Source organism: Leopardus geoffroyi, chromosome B2 (assembly GCF_018350155.1).
Source record: "Leopardus geoffroyi isolate Oge1 chromosome B2, O.geoffroyi_Oge1_pat1.0, whole genome shotgun sequence".
NCBI lineage: Eukaryota > Metazoa > Chordata > Mammalia > Carnivora > Felidae > Leopardus > Leopardus geoffroyi.
The window spans coordinates 7,998,664-8,015,089 of NC_059332.1; positions in this window are offsets into that span (position 1 = coordinate 7,998,664).

A 16,426-nucleotide genomic window follows, 5' to 3' on the forward strand; every position below is an offset into this window, starting at 1 on the left:
AAACCACACAGCTATATTTTCTCACACTTCTGGAGACTGGAATTCTGAGATCAAGGTGCCAGCACAGTTGGGGTCTCTTTGCAGCTCACATACAGCCGCCTTTTCGCTTTGCCCTCACACGGCAGACAACTCTGCTGTCTCTTCCTCTTCTTCTAAGGGCACCAAATCCATCATGAAGGTACCAGTGTCATGACCTCTTCTAAATCTAACGACCTCCCAATGGCGCCATCTCCAAATACCATCACCTTGGGGGTTAGAGCTTCAACATATGAATGGGGGAGAGACGCAACTCAGTCCCTAATACCATGCTTCTCACTGCCAGAGAAGGGAGGTACAAATGACAAATTCTAGAGAAAACTAGAATAAACCTGTGGGGTTGGAAGTGCAAACATTGGTACGAGCCCATGGTTTTCTCCGTATAGACAGATACAGAAATACAGATGTAAGCGTATGTGTGGACATGAGTATGTGCACATATAGTCCCTACCTCTGTCCCCTGTGGGTGACGAGAAGCAGCGATGCCAGTTGAAATGAGTACATACAGGGTCCAGACCTTGGCCTCTCCACTACTCAGGACCAGAGGTCCTTGAAGAAGTGGCTAACTCCAGGGTTGGGGCAAGCGAAACCCAGTATTTTTGCACGAGACATTAAAGAGATGCTCCAAGAATGGTGGAGTCACGTAAAATAGCACAGAAGCTACTGGCCGAGTTAGAATAATTTGAACATTAAGAGAAATAATTTTAAAGGTAGATTTAACCCGTTAAATAAAATAGCAAACTATGAATCCTTACATACGATTCAGTTACAATTTGATGAGGGATGGAACATTTACATGGTTTCAAAATATCACCCAGGAAATCTTATTCATTAGAAAGTGGCGGGGGGGGGGGCGGGGGGAGCCGGGGAGGCAGGTAAAGAAGGCTGGCGAATGTTATCTTAAGCAGTTGGACCGAACGGTGCCTGGAAGGCGGCAGGATGAAATCGCACATCACCTAACAGGAGGCAGAGAGAACAGAGGGCCACTTCCGTTATTCCTGCCAAAGATGCATAACCTGAATCTAATCATGGGAGAGTAACCAATAATCCAAATCGAGGTGGGCTCCATAAAGTAACGGTCCGGGACACTTCAAAATATGTCAGGTTCATGAAAACCCAAGCAAGACTGAGGAACTGTTTCTGACAGAAGAAATGTGATTCTGGACTAGATCTTTGTGCTGGAAAATTGAGACATTGTTAAAACAATTGGAGGGGCACCTGGCTGGCTCAGTCAGTAGAGCATGCCACTCTTGATCTCGGGGTCGTGGGTTCGAGCCCCACGTTGGGGGTAGGGATTCTTAAAAACAAAAACAAGGGGCGCCTGGGTGGCTCAGTTGGTTAAGCATCCAACTTCAGCCCAGGTCACGATCTCACGGTTCGTGAGTTTGAGCCCCACGTTGGGCTCTGCGCTGACAGTGCAGAGCCCAGAGCCTGCTTTGGATTCTATGTCTTCCTCTCTCTCTGCCCCTGCCTTGCTTGTGCTCTGTCTCTCTCTGTCTCTCAAAGATAAATAAACATTAAAAAATAAATTAAACAAACAAACAACAACTGGAGAATCTTGTATAGACCCCAAGGATTGGAGGGTGGTAGTGCATCAATGTTAATTTCCTGACGATGATGGAAGTGTCCATGATGGATGGTTGATCCATCCTATAGGAGGACATCCATGATCTAGGGGAAAAAATCTACACTAAAGTATTTGGGTGATGGGGCATCAGGGCAGCACTTACCTTCAAATGGCTCAGAAAGGAAGGTTTTATAAAAATTTATGTTTATTTACTTTGAGAGAGAGGGAGAGTGGGCAGGGGAAGGGTAGACAGAGAAGGAGAAAGAGAATCCCATCCATACAGGCTCTGTGTTGTCAGCACAGAGCCTGGCACGGGGCTTGATCCCATGAACTGAGAGATTGTAACCTGAGCCGAAATTAAGAGTCAGATGCTTAATTGCCCGAGCCACCCAGGCGCCCCCAGAAAGGAAGTTTTATACTGTAGCTGCAATTTTTCTGTAAATTTGTGATTGTTTTGGAATTAGAGAGAAATTTTAAAAAGGGTTTTAGGAGTCTAAAACCAAACCCAATAAATCTTTTTTTTTTTAAGTTTATTTATTTATTTTGAGTGAGAGAGAGTGAGGGAGAGGCAGAGAGAGAAGAAGAGAGAGAATCCCAAGCTGTCTCCACACTGTCAGCACAGAGCCTGACATGGGGCTCAATCCCACAAACCATGAGATCATGACCGGAGCAGAAACCAAGAGCTGGATGCTCGACCAACTGAGCCACCTAGACACCCCCAAACCCAATAAATCTTAAGGCAAAATCACTAAGTGGCCATTATAAAAAAGCTGCCAGCCCAAACCCATGAATGCACAAGAGGAAGAGTGGACCCGAATGTCAACTATGGATTTTGGGTGATTATGACAGGTCAGCACAGGTTCATCAGCTGTGACACAGGAACTACTGTGGGCGACGTTGATTAATTGGGGAGCCTATGCATGTGTGGGGGCAAGAAGGATATGGGAAATCTCTGTACTTCTCAGTTTTGCTGTGAAGCTAAAAGTACTCTAAAAAATAAAGTCTTTATTAAAAAAAAAATCAGACCACAATCTTTTGGAGAGCCTGCACCAATACAAACTTAGCCTTATTACCAGATACAAGTATATACTAAGCCTACTTGACAGGCTCTTACTAGACACCTATTTAATGCAAAGCTTCAATGTCATAAGGATTTTTGAAAAACTAGCCCAACGTGCACTCTGCCTGCAAGGAACTTACAAGCTGGTTACAAATGCATGCCCCTAACCACAATTCCATCCCGTGTGATTCTGGTGAATATAGCATTTATTTAAACCTTTCCCTACACATGTGTTAACAACTAACTGCAGAAAGGAAAGGAAATTGAGCTAAGCGTCCAGAGCTGACTTAATAACACAAAAGCAAGCAGTCACCTTCATAGGCATTGTCGATTCTTAGAGCTGGGCTCTCGAGGCATTTGTGGACGTGTGGGCGCAGCTCACATCATTGGAGTGTCTACCACATAGGTATGGGTGTCTACTTGATAAAATCTCTCTGGTGACTTTTTTCTTTTATCTTCGCTGTGGAATGATGACACATACCCTGAGATTAGACTTGCCAAATAAGAACTGGTTATTTTTTGAAGCAATGGATGCTTCTTAACAGTCCAGTTGCTGGATGGGTGATTACACTTCAAGGACGAACATGCACTTCCTCAAGTAGCCTCTTGCTACATAGGCGACTTGCTCTGAAGCACATGTCCACTGCTCCTTCACTCCTTTGGTTTCCACTTGGAAAAGCCAAGTCCAGATGCTAGCATACCCCCAGCCCAAATTCTCCAAAAGCTGCCAATTTAAATTTCGTCCTTCACCAAAAGAATGGATTAGGAGCAGTAATAAAACAGGAAAACAAAAAAAAACCCTAAGGATTTCAGCTTAAATATCCAGGGAAGAGTTATTTTCCATTTTTGAATTTAGACCTCAGATAAACCTAGGCCACATGGTTAAGGCCGTACAACCAGATCTCGGGGGATAATCCTTCATGTGACTGGCTGAAGCAAGGGTTTCATCCATTTTGGTAAAACCACACTCTTATTTCTGTGTTTATTGGGTGATCTTTATCAGCGGTCACAGACTCTTTATCTATTTGTTTAACAAATGTCTCTAATAGCTTCTTGCCTTCCGCACATCAAACTAGGCACTGAGATCCATGAATTAACAAGATGGTCACAGTTCCTGCCCTTCCAGAACCTCACCTTGTCCTGTGGATAACCTAATGCCGGACTGACCGTAGGGCCATATGCAAATATGGGGAAATTTGGTATGTTTATCTGCCGGCAGGGGTACTCAGGAAACAAATTACCACAGGACATTGTGAAAACCTTTACTGGATACCACTGATGTTGTAAGACTGATAAACACTTAACCTTGGTTAGGTTACAACCACGTTTTCTAGAAAAATAGAGTAGACAACCTTTTTTGTTGTTTTTGTTTAATCTACGTACCACAGGAAAATCTTGCTTGGTTTTCATACATAATGATGACTCTGTGAGCCAATCAATGATCTGCTTTGCTTTTTCTGGAAGTTGGGATACGTCTGCCCCCTTCGGTCCACATTCTCCCATCAGGTTTAATGATGACATCCATCAGATGCTTGATCCAGAAATCTGGGGAGCTTGAGGTTAGTGACCAGTGGGAAACGGGGAAGCTCATTACCTGCTCAATACGATCAGGAGGGAACAGTCTAGATGAGCATCCTGGGAGGCAGCAAGGAAAGAACGTGGTCTTTGGCATCGCACTGGCCACTTTTATGGGATCCTAGGCAAGTCACCTGAGCTCTGTGATTCTCCATCCTTGGTCCTCCCATCCGAGGAAGGCAGGTAGTAGTAGCGATCAGTCGGTGCTGTTGTGAGAGTTCGAATGAGCTCCTTCACGTGATGTGCTGCAGGCCTGTAGGGCAAGGGCCTTCGCACGCACAGAGCTACCCTGAGCTGGCTCCTGTGTGTCCGCCCCACCTCGGGTGTATGTGTTCTCATCAGTTCCAATCTCTTACATGTGAACGCACTCAGTAACAGCTAATCAGGTGCTGCATTCGTTAGAACAGTCTGGGTCATCCTGTGGTAACAAGCAACCCCTAAGTCTCAGTGGCTCTCAAAGCCTCTCAAAAGGTTTTTGTTTTCTTTTCTTTGGTTTTCTTTCACGTAAGCAGAGGCCACTGCAGGTCTGCGTGACTCTTGAGGGAAACTATCCTCCTTCGGATGGCTCAGGAAGACACCTCCTTAGAGAGGTTTCACCTCCTGCGGAGGCAGGAGGACTGGTAAGTGAGCACTTGTGATTAGAATGCTTTGGATCAGATATGAAGCCACTGACACTCACTTTTCATTGGTAAAAACAAAACCCAGACTCAAGGGGCTAACACAATCCTCTGTGGTCCCAAAAGAGAACCGTAAATACTGGTGGGCAGCAACGAGGGCACCAGTCGACCACCCTGGGCGATCAGGGCAGGGCGGGGGTGTGCCTGTTGCATTCTCAAAGTTACTAGAAAAGTTATTTGAATTCTAAACTTCGTAAACTGCTGCAATTTCTTTTGTGGCCCTTCCAGTCGTTTCTGGAAATGATACTGGTTTAAAATAACAAGGCTGGGGGCGCCTGGGTGGCGCAGTCGGTTAAGCGTCCGACTTCAGCCAGGTCACGATCTCGCGGTCCGTGAGTTCGAGCCCCGCGTCGGGCTCTGGGCTGATGGCTCAGAGCCTGGAGCCTGTTTCCGGTTCTGTGTCTCCCTCTCTCTCTGCCCCTCCCCCGTTCATGCTCTGTCTCTCCCTGTCCCAAAAATAAATAAACGTTGAAAAAAAAAATAACAAAGCTGTTTCCCTTACTTATATGGCTCTTGACATGCTTTCTGTTCCCTGTTTTTCCATCTTTCTACACTGTTGTGAGTCAGAGAAGTGGCAAGAAATAGGACCAAGCATACAGTGAGTGTTTACAATTCATTTGCAGATTAATGCCATCCTCAAGAAACCATACTTGCAAAGGCAATGAGTTGACAGATTATGTTTCGTGTCCAAAGTCACAAGGCAGGGAGGGAGCTGGAAAGAGACTTCCACGCTTACTGTCATTAGCCACAAGGGTACATTTATTACTTCCTTGAGAAAAGTTGGCCCCGGAACAGTTATTCCTGTTTGTTGGCAGTTTCCAAAGGTGATTACCGCTTTTAGCCTTGGACTATAGTCATGCATGGAAGGCTAGGAGCAATAATGGTGCAAAGCAATGTCAGACACAACCAGAGATCCTGACTGCAGGTGACCTCCCAGTATCTGCCCGAAGAGTGAAAGCACACGTCTACAACTCATCTTTCATTATTTTTTTTTTAACGTTTATTTATTTTTGAGACAGAGAGAGACAGAGCATGAACGGGGGAGGGGCAGAGAGAGAGGGAGACACAGAATCCGAAACAGGCTCCAGGCTCCGAGTGGTCAGCACAGAGCCCGACGCGGGGCTCGAACTCACGGACCGCGAGATCATGACCTGAGCCGAAGTCGGACCCCTAACCGACTGAGCCACCCAGGCGCCCCTACAACTCATCTTTCAAAACTCAGCTCAGATGTCACCCCCGTCCCGTAAAATCACGGCTAATCCCCAACCAGAATTAGTAACGTCTACAGCTCTTTATCCTTTGGGTGCTAGGTAGTCAAATTTGTATTAGTATCATTTCCAAAATAACTGGATTTGTGTCTCGCTGAAAATCTGGTATTATTCCGACCTTACTGCCTCATTGCCCCAGCACCTACCTGAGAGACTTCTCAACAAAAGAAGGACAAAATAAGTCTTTCCTGAATTCAACAGAAGCCCTGCATCCACTTTGAAAACCCAGGCTGTAGTTCCTGCTTTACCCCTTGCTGTGTTTTCAAATTACAAATGACAACATCTATATGCAAAGGAGGAAGATGGGGACAGTCTGTGTTTTTGTATTCTCAGTCCGACACATGCCCAAGATAGACTGGGATTCCATTTTAGAGCCGAGGTCTCGGGTCCAATTTAATTTGATCCCCAAATGACCACACTGATTAATTGTGAGCCAGCCTTTCTTCGAAGTAAACCTTAATCCCTTGTAATGTGCCATGAAATTAGTGGGAGTTGGCTGTTTTAGGCATGAATAGCGTAGGTCTTGTTCCAACCTCCCCAGGCCTTATTTAGGCAAGGTGGGGATGGGGCCGGCCGCCCCGCCCCGGAGAGGAGCAGATGTCATGAGCACAGGGTCACATGGTGAAAAGGGGGCTGCAGTGGGCAGGCAGCTGGTGAGATCCCAGGTGTGTGTGAACTGGCACGGGTACAAAGACAGGAGAGCTGCAAACAGCTCAAAGTCCCTGGGCTGTGCAGCTGCTTGTTTGGCACTGGCTTCGGACCCACCTGTAGTGTTGACGGGTGGGCGCAACCCACTCCCAGGAGCGGGGAGACATGAAAGGTCTCCAGGGAGCTAGGGCGCCCCGCCCCTCCCAGGCAGAGGGGGCAGGAAGCAAGTTCCCCTACTGCCTGCTGGGGAAACGGCTCTCTTGCGCTTTGCAATCTCCCAACGCTTACGACGGGCAGCTCTGGCTTTTCTTTCTCAAAAGGCAGCCGGAGGACTAAGATAAAGATATTTATTTTCTTTGCAATCCGGGGCTTAGTCCCAAGTTCACCTACAAGGTAGGTGGAATACTCCCTGAGCTGGAGAGTAAGTCAACAGGCAGCGATACGCAGCAGGGGGAAAAAACAGTCTCAAGGCCGAGAGGCAAAAATAAATGATGATCCCTTCTCTTGGGCTGCAGGGAGCTCATGTAAACAAACTCATCATAACAAGCCTCTCTGAATCTCTCTCTGTCCCACTGCTAATCGCTTCTGTGGTTTCTGCAGGACGGAATACGTTCTCGCTGCCGAGCTTAGGGCTTCAGATTGAGTTACTGTGAACTGCGGAATTTCTCTTGATCTCCAAGGACAAAAGGGAGATGCTGGCCGCAGGATCCAAACTGCCGAACTGCCGTTCACACCAGGTGAACTACCGCCCTCCCTCAAGTGCATGGGCTCATAAAGGGTGGTGATCGCCCTTCCCTCCCCAGGAAGGCTTGCCTCCTGACCAGCTGTGAAGCAGGGTAAGCTCATCTTGAAGTGCAAAACGCAAAACCTGCCCATCCGCCTGCTCACAACAGCAATCCCCCCACTTGTCGTACTGACGGAATATCAGCTGGGGAGCAAAGGGCCAATGGCCATCTGCAGTTACCACGTACTCACAGTCAGACTCTGCAGCGTCTGGAGATGTAAGCAGAAGATGTCTGGGAGAGAGGTTTGTTTTCTCCATACAGGCTCAACCCACTCTGAATTTGCCCTTTTGCCTACCTGGAATGCAGATGTGGCATCAAAGATGAAAGCCGTGTACTAACAATGCCAGGGCAGGGGGAGAGAAGGAGCCGGGTCCTCCGTGGCATCATTGCACCATAGTACCGGCCCTGGCTGCTTACCCCGGACTCTCTGTTACAAAGGCTGACCCTGTGGTTCCCAAACTCCAGTGGGCATCTGAATTACCTGGAGGGCTCATTAACGCACGGGGTTCTGGAACCTTCCTCCAGACTGATTCAGAAGGTCTGAGGTGAGGGCTCGAAACAGGTTCGTAGGTCATGCTGACTGCACTCGTTGGAGGCCGGGCTTGAGAGCCACTTGGACAACAGAGCTGCCCTCTGGTGAAGCCTCTGTTTTCATATGTTCATAGCAGAATACAGTCCCAAATGATACGCTGACCTCTAACCCTTCAGTAGCTACGACAGCTCACCTAATCCTTCCCCTCCAGAGAGGGGTTGAAAACTCATTTAACCACAAGGCATAAAACCAACAGGGCTTACACTCTATCTGGGTTCTGATGAAAGAAGAATCATTCATTCAAAGAAAAGAATCTCTGCTTTCAACTTTGAGGCAGCAATGGAGCTGAAAGGGGGAGAAAACCTGGGAGCAGTAGAGCTCTCCTGGGACGTCTGAAATCATACCACAGAGACACCTTTATTACTCACATATGGATGTGCTCAGGCATTCTTATTTCTAGAGGCCATTAACCTAAGGCAGTAGAGCATATTAGCGATAGGACCGGGCTTGAACTTTTAAACTTCTCTAATCCTCAGTTTTCCTCTCTCAAGGTGTGTGTGGGGCAATACCTATCACCCAGGCTCCTTGTCAGGCATTAAGTGATGCTGGAGAATTAGAAGCAACCTGGTGTCCATGATCGGGAAGGATGGACAAGTGAGATGTGTGGGTGGAAATCACAGAACGTAGCAGTCAGAAGGAACACACTAGGTGCACACAGAGCCACGTGAATGGGCCTTAAAAACACATTGCTCAGCGAAAAAAAGACATACGGTGCAACTATCTTACGAATCAAAGACTTAAAAATAGGCACATACCAAATAATAGCCATTATGCATAATAGAAAACACAGATATATGTTAAATACATTAGTCTGGTCGTCTGTGAAGGGGAGAGAATGGGAGTAGTTTATGGATATAAAGAGGTTTTTTAACATTTATTTATTTTTGAGAGAGAGAGACAGAGCATGAGCAGGGGAGGGGCAGAGAGAGGGGGAGACACAGAATCCGAAGCAGGCTCCAGGTTCTGAGCCATCAGCACAGAGCCCAATGTGGGGCTTGAACTCACAACCATGAGATCATGACCTGAGCCAAAGTCGGACGCCTAACCAACTAAGCCACCCAGGTGCCCCTATAAAGGGGTTTTTTGGAAAAAAAAAAAAAAAAAAACAAAAAAACAAAAACAAAAAAACAAAAAAAAAAAAACAAAAAAAAACAAAAAAAACACATATGAGTGTCCATCAGATGGACAAAAATCAAAGTGACCGACAATAACCACATTTTATTGAAAACATGGAGGAAATGGAGCTCTCAGATGCTCTTAATGGGTGTGTAAGTTGGTACAAGTCTCTGGTACAGCCTACGAGTCAGTCTTGACACCTATCTCCCAGTCTTCCGCAAAGCTGAATCCTTGGCACATGGCTGCTCAGATGAACCCTTCACTTCCCTGACTCCTTTAAAGTTAGGTGTGGCCACGTGAGTAAGTTCTGGTCAATGGTGTATGATTGGAAATGCCATATGAAATTTCTGGGGAGTGTCCTTAAATGAAGGGGTCTCCATAAATGATGGGTGATGAAAGAAGATGGCGGAGAAAGATGGGAACGATTTGCAATGTCTAAAGCCCACCCCTTGCCTGACCCAGCCCCAGACTGGGCAGTAAGTGATCCCGAATGTTTATGCTGTCCTCGAAGGAAGAGGGAAAGAGCCCTGGAATACGCAAAGTGTCTATAGTATGTAATGTACCCTAAGAGGGTGAAACTGCTGGAAGGGGTAGCCATAAATAAATTTAAAGTGGAGAGGTCTGAAGCTTTAGCACAGTGGTAAAAGAAGTTTCCAGACTTACTCTCCAAGCCTCTGCTTCTGCCTGGAGACACGTTAACAAAAACAGTGCCCCCTGTTTGTGCACTATTCAGCATAAGCATAAACAAATATCTTAAGAGTTCGTTTTTGGTGATTGGGCCATCCCGTGAAGAAAAAGATAACAGATTCAACTTGTTAATATTTCTCTTTTCTGGAAAAAGAAGATAATATGGCTCGTAGCTGCTTGCTTCAATAATAGTTTGTCTACCACTAAAAGCCATAGCCCCACATCTGTTCCTAATCAAAATCTATAATCAGCAATACCCATTGCCTTTCAAAACTTATTTTCTTCATCCCCAAACTATGCGCGGACCTGGCCAAAGCTTACTTCGGTTGTCACCAAGACATGATGGCATCGCATTTATTCCAGGATAAATAAATCAGCTGTGATTCCAAGTAGAACCAGGGTCAGCCAATTAGGCCGTTGCAAATCTGAGCCCTAACGACAAATTGACATTTTCACTTACTAAAATGCCGGAGTAGGCAGGGTTTTGTTTTTTGGTTTTTGGTTGTTGTTGCTTTTTAAGTTTATGGCATTCAAACCGTTGTGCTACTTTGTTTCAGGTCACAAGGCTAAAAGACATTTGATAAGAAAAACACATTTTCTGGCAAAACAGATTCTCAGAGCAGCGACTTTAAAACACCCTTTCTACAAGACACATTTTCTTTTTTTAAAGAGACATTTCTTTATACAAATGTTGGACTGGAAGCTGAGTCTGTGAGCACAGGGCTTCGGCGGGGGCTAGCCTGGGCCCTGCAGGCCCCCTGGGGGGGGGGGCGGAGATTCAGAAGCTCTCTGCAGACCCGCTTGGGTGGACGGTCTGGTGGCTGCATGAGGACCAGCCGGGGTGTTGAGGAACAGCCTTTAGACGAGGATTGTTAGTATCCGGTTCTGGGTGAGCGTTGAGTGTCACTTTCCCCGGCAGTGACAAATCCTACATATTTTCTTCTTCCTCCGAGAACAGCTGATCGCCAATGTTTTTTCAGCTTTGATCCGTTTAAAGAGAGAAGCACACATTGATTGGGAGCCTCGGCAAACTTCTGTTTGTCCTCAAGCCACGGCAAAGTAGGGCAAGTGTGGAGCAGAATGACAGGAGCCGAGGCAGGCACAGTACAGGGAGACGCGGGCAGATGGAGCTGGGGTCCGGGGGTGGCCACACAGCCTCAGGGGCTCACTGCCGAGGACTTATGACTCCAGGGCTGCGGTCTCTCACGGTTCAGGGGTCGGCACCAAGCATCGACCACTTTGGACGGCAACATCTCCTAGTCCCCCTGCTTGTATCAATAGGCCTCTTTTGGTGACAAGCCAATCATTAAAAGAGCGGGGGAAAAAAAGCATATTTGTTTTGAAGGCTATGCATTATTTTGTGAAGATCCATATTTTTTTTTTAATTTTTTTAACGTTTATTTATTTTTGAGACAGAGAGAGACAGAGCACGAGCGGGGGAGGGTCAGAGGGAGGGAGACACAGAATCCGAAACAGGCTCGAGGCTCTGAGCTGTCAGCACAGAGCCCGCACAGAGCCCGACGCGGGGCTCGAACTCACGGACCGCGAGATCATGACCTGAGCCGAAGTCGGCCGCTTAACCGACTGAGCCACCCAGGCGCCCCAAGATCCATATTTTTCAAACCCAAGGCCGGTAAGGTGTCACAACCTGGCCGAGGCTTTCTGTGGGTAAAGGGAGGGGGACCAAATGCACAGAAGGTATGTGGAAAAGGCATCAGCTTGGATCTTAAAAGGAAAGGAAGACACTATAGGAAGATGACTTTAGGGTGATATTTTTTCTCTAACCAAGAAATTTTTTTTCAAGCTTATTTGATTTACTTTGAGACAGAGAGTGCATGTGGGAGTGTGCGTGCTAGCGGGAGAAGGGCAGAGACAGGGAGACAGAGAATCCTAAGCAGGCTCCGCGCTGTCAGCGTGGAGCCCATTGTGGGGCTCGAACTCACGAACTGTGAGATCGCGACTTGAGCCAAAATCAAGAGTTGGATGCCCAACCGACTGAGCCAGCCAGGCGCCCCTATAACTGCTTTAATTCTAATTCCAGTGTAGGTAACATACAGTGTTCTACTAAATTGGTTTCAGGTGTGCAATATAGTGAATCAACAATTCTATACATTGCTCAGTCCCCATCCTGATAAGCGCGCTCTTAATCCCCTTCACCTATTTCACCCATCCGCCCACCCACCTCCCTTCTGGGAACCATCAGTTCTCTATAGTTAAGAGTCTGATTTTTTGGTTTCTTAAATTCCACATGTAAGTGAAATCATATGATATCTGTCTTTCTCTCATTTCACTTAGCATTATACTGTCTAGATCCATCCAGGTTGCAAATGGTGGCAGTAATCCATTCTTAAAAAGCAAGATGACCGATTTGAGGTGTCAAACACACACACACACACACACACACACACACACACACACACACACAGGCAAGTGCCAGAGATTGTATAGTAACGCACAGCAGACAGGAGACCGGAAGGGTGGGTTCTCGTTCTGGTCCCACTCCGTAGCAGCACCCCAGATGTAAGATGGTTCCAATACTACAAGTCCTGTCTTCTGCTCCCCAGGAACATTGGGAAGAACATAAAATGATTGTTAGGAACGTCTTTTGAAAAGAACAAACGCTGTTGAGATTAAAACTAGTATAGCTATGGATGACCATTATAGTTTTGTTTTTTTTTAAATGAAACTTTTCTTTGAATTACTCATGATGCAGCAGCAGCATAATCCTCCCCCATCAAGACCGGGCTCTGTTCAATGAGACGATCGCAGGCATGATGGCCCGTCAGAATCACTGCCATGTAGTAGACACAGGTTCTCAAACATCTTCAATCATCTGTGAAGCTTGAGTTTTCTGAGTTGATATAAAGGAAATGGTATTAAAAAAGAGTTCACCAAAGGACGTTGGTCACTTAGCCTTAGGATCCACTTTTTTTTTTAATATTTATTTTCGGGAGTGTGCAAGTGGGGGAGGGGCAGACAGAGAGGGGGGCAGAGGATCCGAAGTGGGTTCTGCACTGATAGGCTAACAGCGGTGAGCCCAGTGTGGGGCTGGAACTCATGAACCACCACATCATGACCTGAGCCAAAGTCAGATGCTCAATGGACTGAGCCACCCAGGTGCTCCAAGATCTGCTTTTTAAAAACAACTTTTTTGTGACTGAAAAAACTAAAGTATGACTCATGCAACTGTTTCTATTATTTCCCTGGTTGATGTGATGTATCACGTTCATTGATTTATGAATACTGATCAACCCCTGCATCCTGAATAAATTGCACTTGATTGTGGTGAATGATTTTTTTTCAATGTATTGTTGAATTGGCTTGCAAATATTTTGTTGACGGATTTTGCATCCATGTTCATCAGAGATCTTGGCCTGTAGTTTCCTCGTGCATTTTCTGTTTGGACGATCTGCCAATGATGTAGGTAGGGTGTTAAAGTCCCCTACTATTATTGTATTACTATCAGTTACTCCCTTTATTTTATTATTAGTTGCTTTCTGTATTTGGGTGCTCTCATGTTGGGTGCATTCCAAGTGCATGATAGATGCTTTTCCATCCCTTCACTTTCAATCTGCAGGTGTCTTTAGGTCTGAAATTAGTCACTTGTAGGCAGCATATAGATGGTCTTGTTTCTTCATCCATTCCCTCACCCTACGTCTTTTGATTACAGTGTTTAGTCCATTTGCATTCAAAGTAACTATTGACAGGTATGTACTTTTTGCCAATTTGTTACTTGTTTTATGGTGTTTTTTTCTGTTCTTCTCTGTTCTTTTCTTTCCTTGCTGTCTTATGATTAGCTGGCTTTCTTTGGTGATATGCTTGCATTCCTTTTTCTTTATTTTTTGCATATATATTAGTGGTTTTCGACTTGCGGTTGCCATTAGGTTTGTTCATATAGAAGTCTGTAAGAAGTTGCTGGTCACTTAAGTTTGAGCCCATTCTTTATTCCTCCCCCCACATCGCACTTTAGGTATATGGTGTCATACCTTTTATTTTGCGAATCCCTTCCTTGATTTTTATAGATACACTTAATTTTACTGCTTTTGTGCTTCCTACGTTTCCTACTCCTAAGAATATAGGAAATTATACGTGCAATGTTGAATGGGATGGTCAGGAAAGGTGTCACTTGAGAAGGTGGCATTTGAGTGCAGATGTAAAGGAGGTGTGAGTCGACGTCTGCAAATATCTACAGAGGAGCATTCCAGGCAGAGGGCAGAGCCTGATGCAGGGGCATACCCGCCATACCAGAGGGACAGCGAAGAGACCACTGAGGCTGGAATGGAGTAAGAAAGAGGGAGAAGGCATGAGGTCTAAGAGGGGACAAAGGCCAGATCACCCAGAGACCTGAGACCATTTTAATCACTATGCATTTTACCAAGATGTGAAAGTGTGGAGCAGGGGACTGAAGGATGTAATTTGAGGAAGGCATTTTTTTGAGGAGGGAGAGAACTTGCACTTTATATCAGAACTCCTCTCTCCGTTGGAATGTTTCTTTTTTTTTTTTTTTAATTGTTTTTAATGTTTATTTTTGACAGAGAGAGAGAGAGAGAGAGAGACAGATCATGAGCGGGGGAGGGGCAAAGAGAGAGGGAGACAATATCTGAAGCAGACTCCAAGCTCTGAGCTGTCAGCACAGAGCCTGATGCAGGGCCTGAACTCACAGACCGTGAGATCATGACCTGAGCTGAAGTTGGACGCTCAACCAACTGAGCCACCCGGGCACCCCAGAATGTTTCCAAGGAGAGGTTCATTAGGAAAAAGTCACGGTGCCGCAGTACCTTTGGAGGTTGGGAACTTACATTTTTAGAGCCTTGGGCACTCATCCCGCCTTCTCCCTGAGTAGCAATCTACCTAAAATCAAAGTTCCCCAAGGATAGAGCAGTTTCCAAATTGTGTTAAATATGGAGGTCTGCACATGAGAGGAATCAAGCTGATCTAGTCAACAAAAGCCCAAGGAGAAGCAGTGGGGGCTTGAAGCCACCCAGGGACTCTGCCCTTTGACTCCCAAACATGAGCTGTGTAGAGTGTCCCCATCCCCACAAGGGGATTCAGGCACTCGTTCCTGCATGTGACCAATGGCCAGAAGCCCACAGCTGGCATCTGAGGAGACTATGACAAGAACAAGGAACAGGGCACTTGAGTGCACGCAGGCCTGGCTCAGACTCTGAAGCTGCGACCAGCTGCATATTTTCTTTAAAGTTGCGGTGATACTTCCGGACCTATGTTTTTGTTTTGTTTTGTTTTGTTTCATTTTTTTAAAATGTGGTAAAGTACACATAACACAGTATTTGCCACCTTCACCTGCCTTAAGTGTACAACTCAGTGGTAGTAAATATATTCGTAATGCCATCCATCTTGTAACACTGAAAGTCTACACCCATTACATGAGAATTCTCCATCTTCCCTCCACCCAGTCCCGGGAAGCCACCACATACTTTCTTTCTGAACCTACTTTCAATCACCCTTTGAGGTCAGGGAAAACCTCTTCTAAATTAATGGATTCATTCTCCAGGGTTCTAAGGTAGAGTTCTACAGGGCCCACACCTTGACCGAGGGCTGCTGGTTCCACTGCAGCAGAAAAGCAGGGAAGAGGTCCATAGGCATACCCCCAGTCTTCCCACTGTGCTTTTTCTCCAGGGAGACTGGCCAAGGCCCAGAAAACTGCAAAAGGGCCCTCCGGAGAGACCTTTGAACTCTTACTACAAAGCAAGAGCCTGTATTAAAAGATGGGGTATTTCTATTTCTTAGATTCCTTTTTACTGGAAAAACAAACTATCTGGGGAAAATTGTGGCTGCTACAACAGCAAAGAAGATTGGACTGTTGGAACGCAACTGATGTCAACTACCAAGCAGGATGAAACTCGTCTTTATTGAGGGAAGAGTTTGAGGCAAAGAGGTCAGGTTTGCCTACGGGCTGAGATTTGCACACAGAATTTCCAGAGTGCTGGATTTTAGTCGGGAGAACTATGAAGAGGCTGGAGCTCATCGTGTGCAAAGCTCTCAGGTGAGGAGGGACTGGACAACTGAGACTCCACTAATAAGTGACAAAAATTATGTGGGCAATAATTTGACATTTTTAGCATTAACGTGTCTACTGAAATAGAATGTGTAAATTAATACTCTTAGGAGATCTGCTTGGTGGAAAAACAGAATGGGGATCACAAACCCTATTAACTCCTATGTCTCAAGCCTCTAATGGAAGATTCCCGATGGGATGAGGAGGATGCTTCGAGTTCATAGAAACTTTGTAAAGCTCACAAGCATGTGTTTTATAAAGTCATGTAGCAGAGTCCCCCAACTGATTTTATAACTGAGATTTATGTCTCTAACAAAATAAGATACACAGCAAATGAATGACTCTGCTGGCCTTTTCTGGAGAGTGGATGATAAGTTCTCTAAAGATATTGTTTACTTT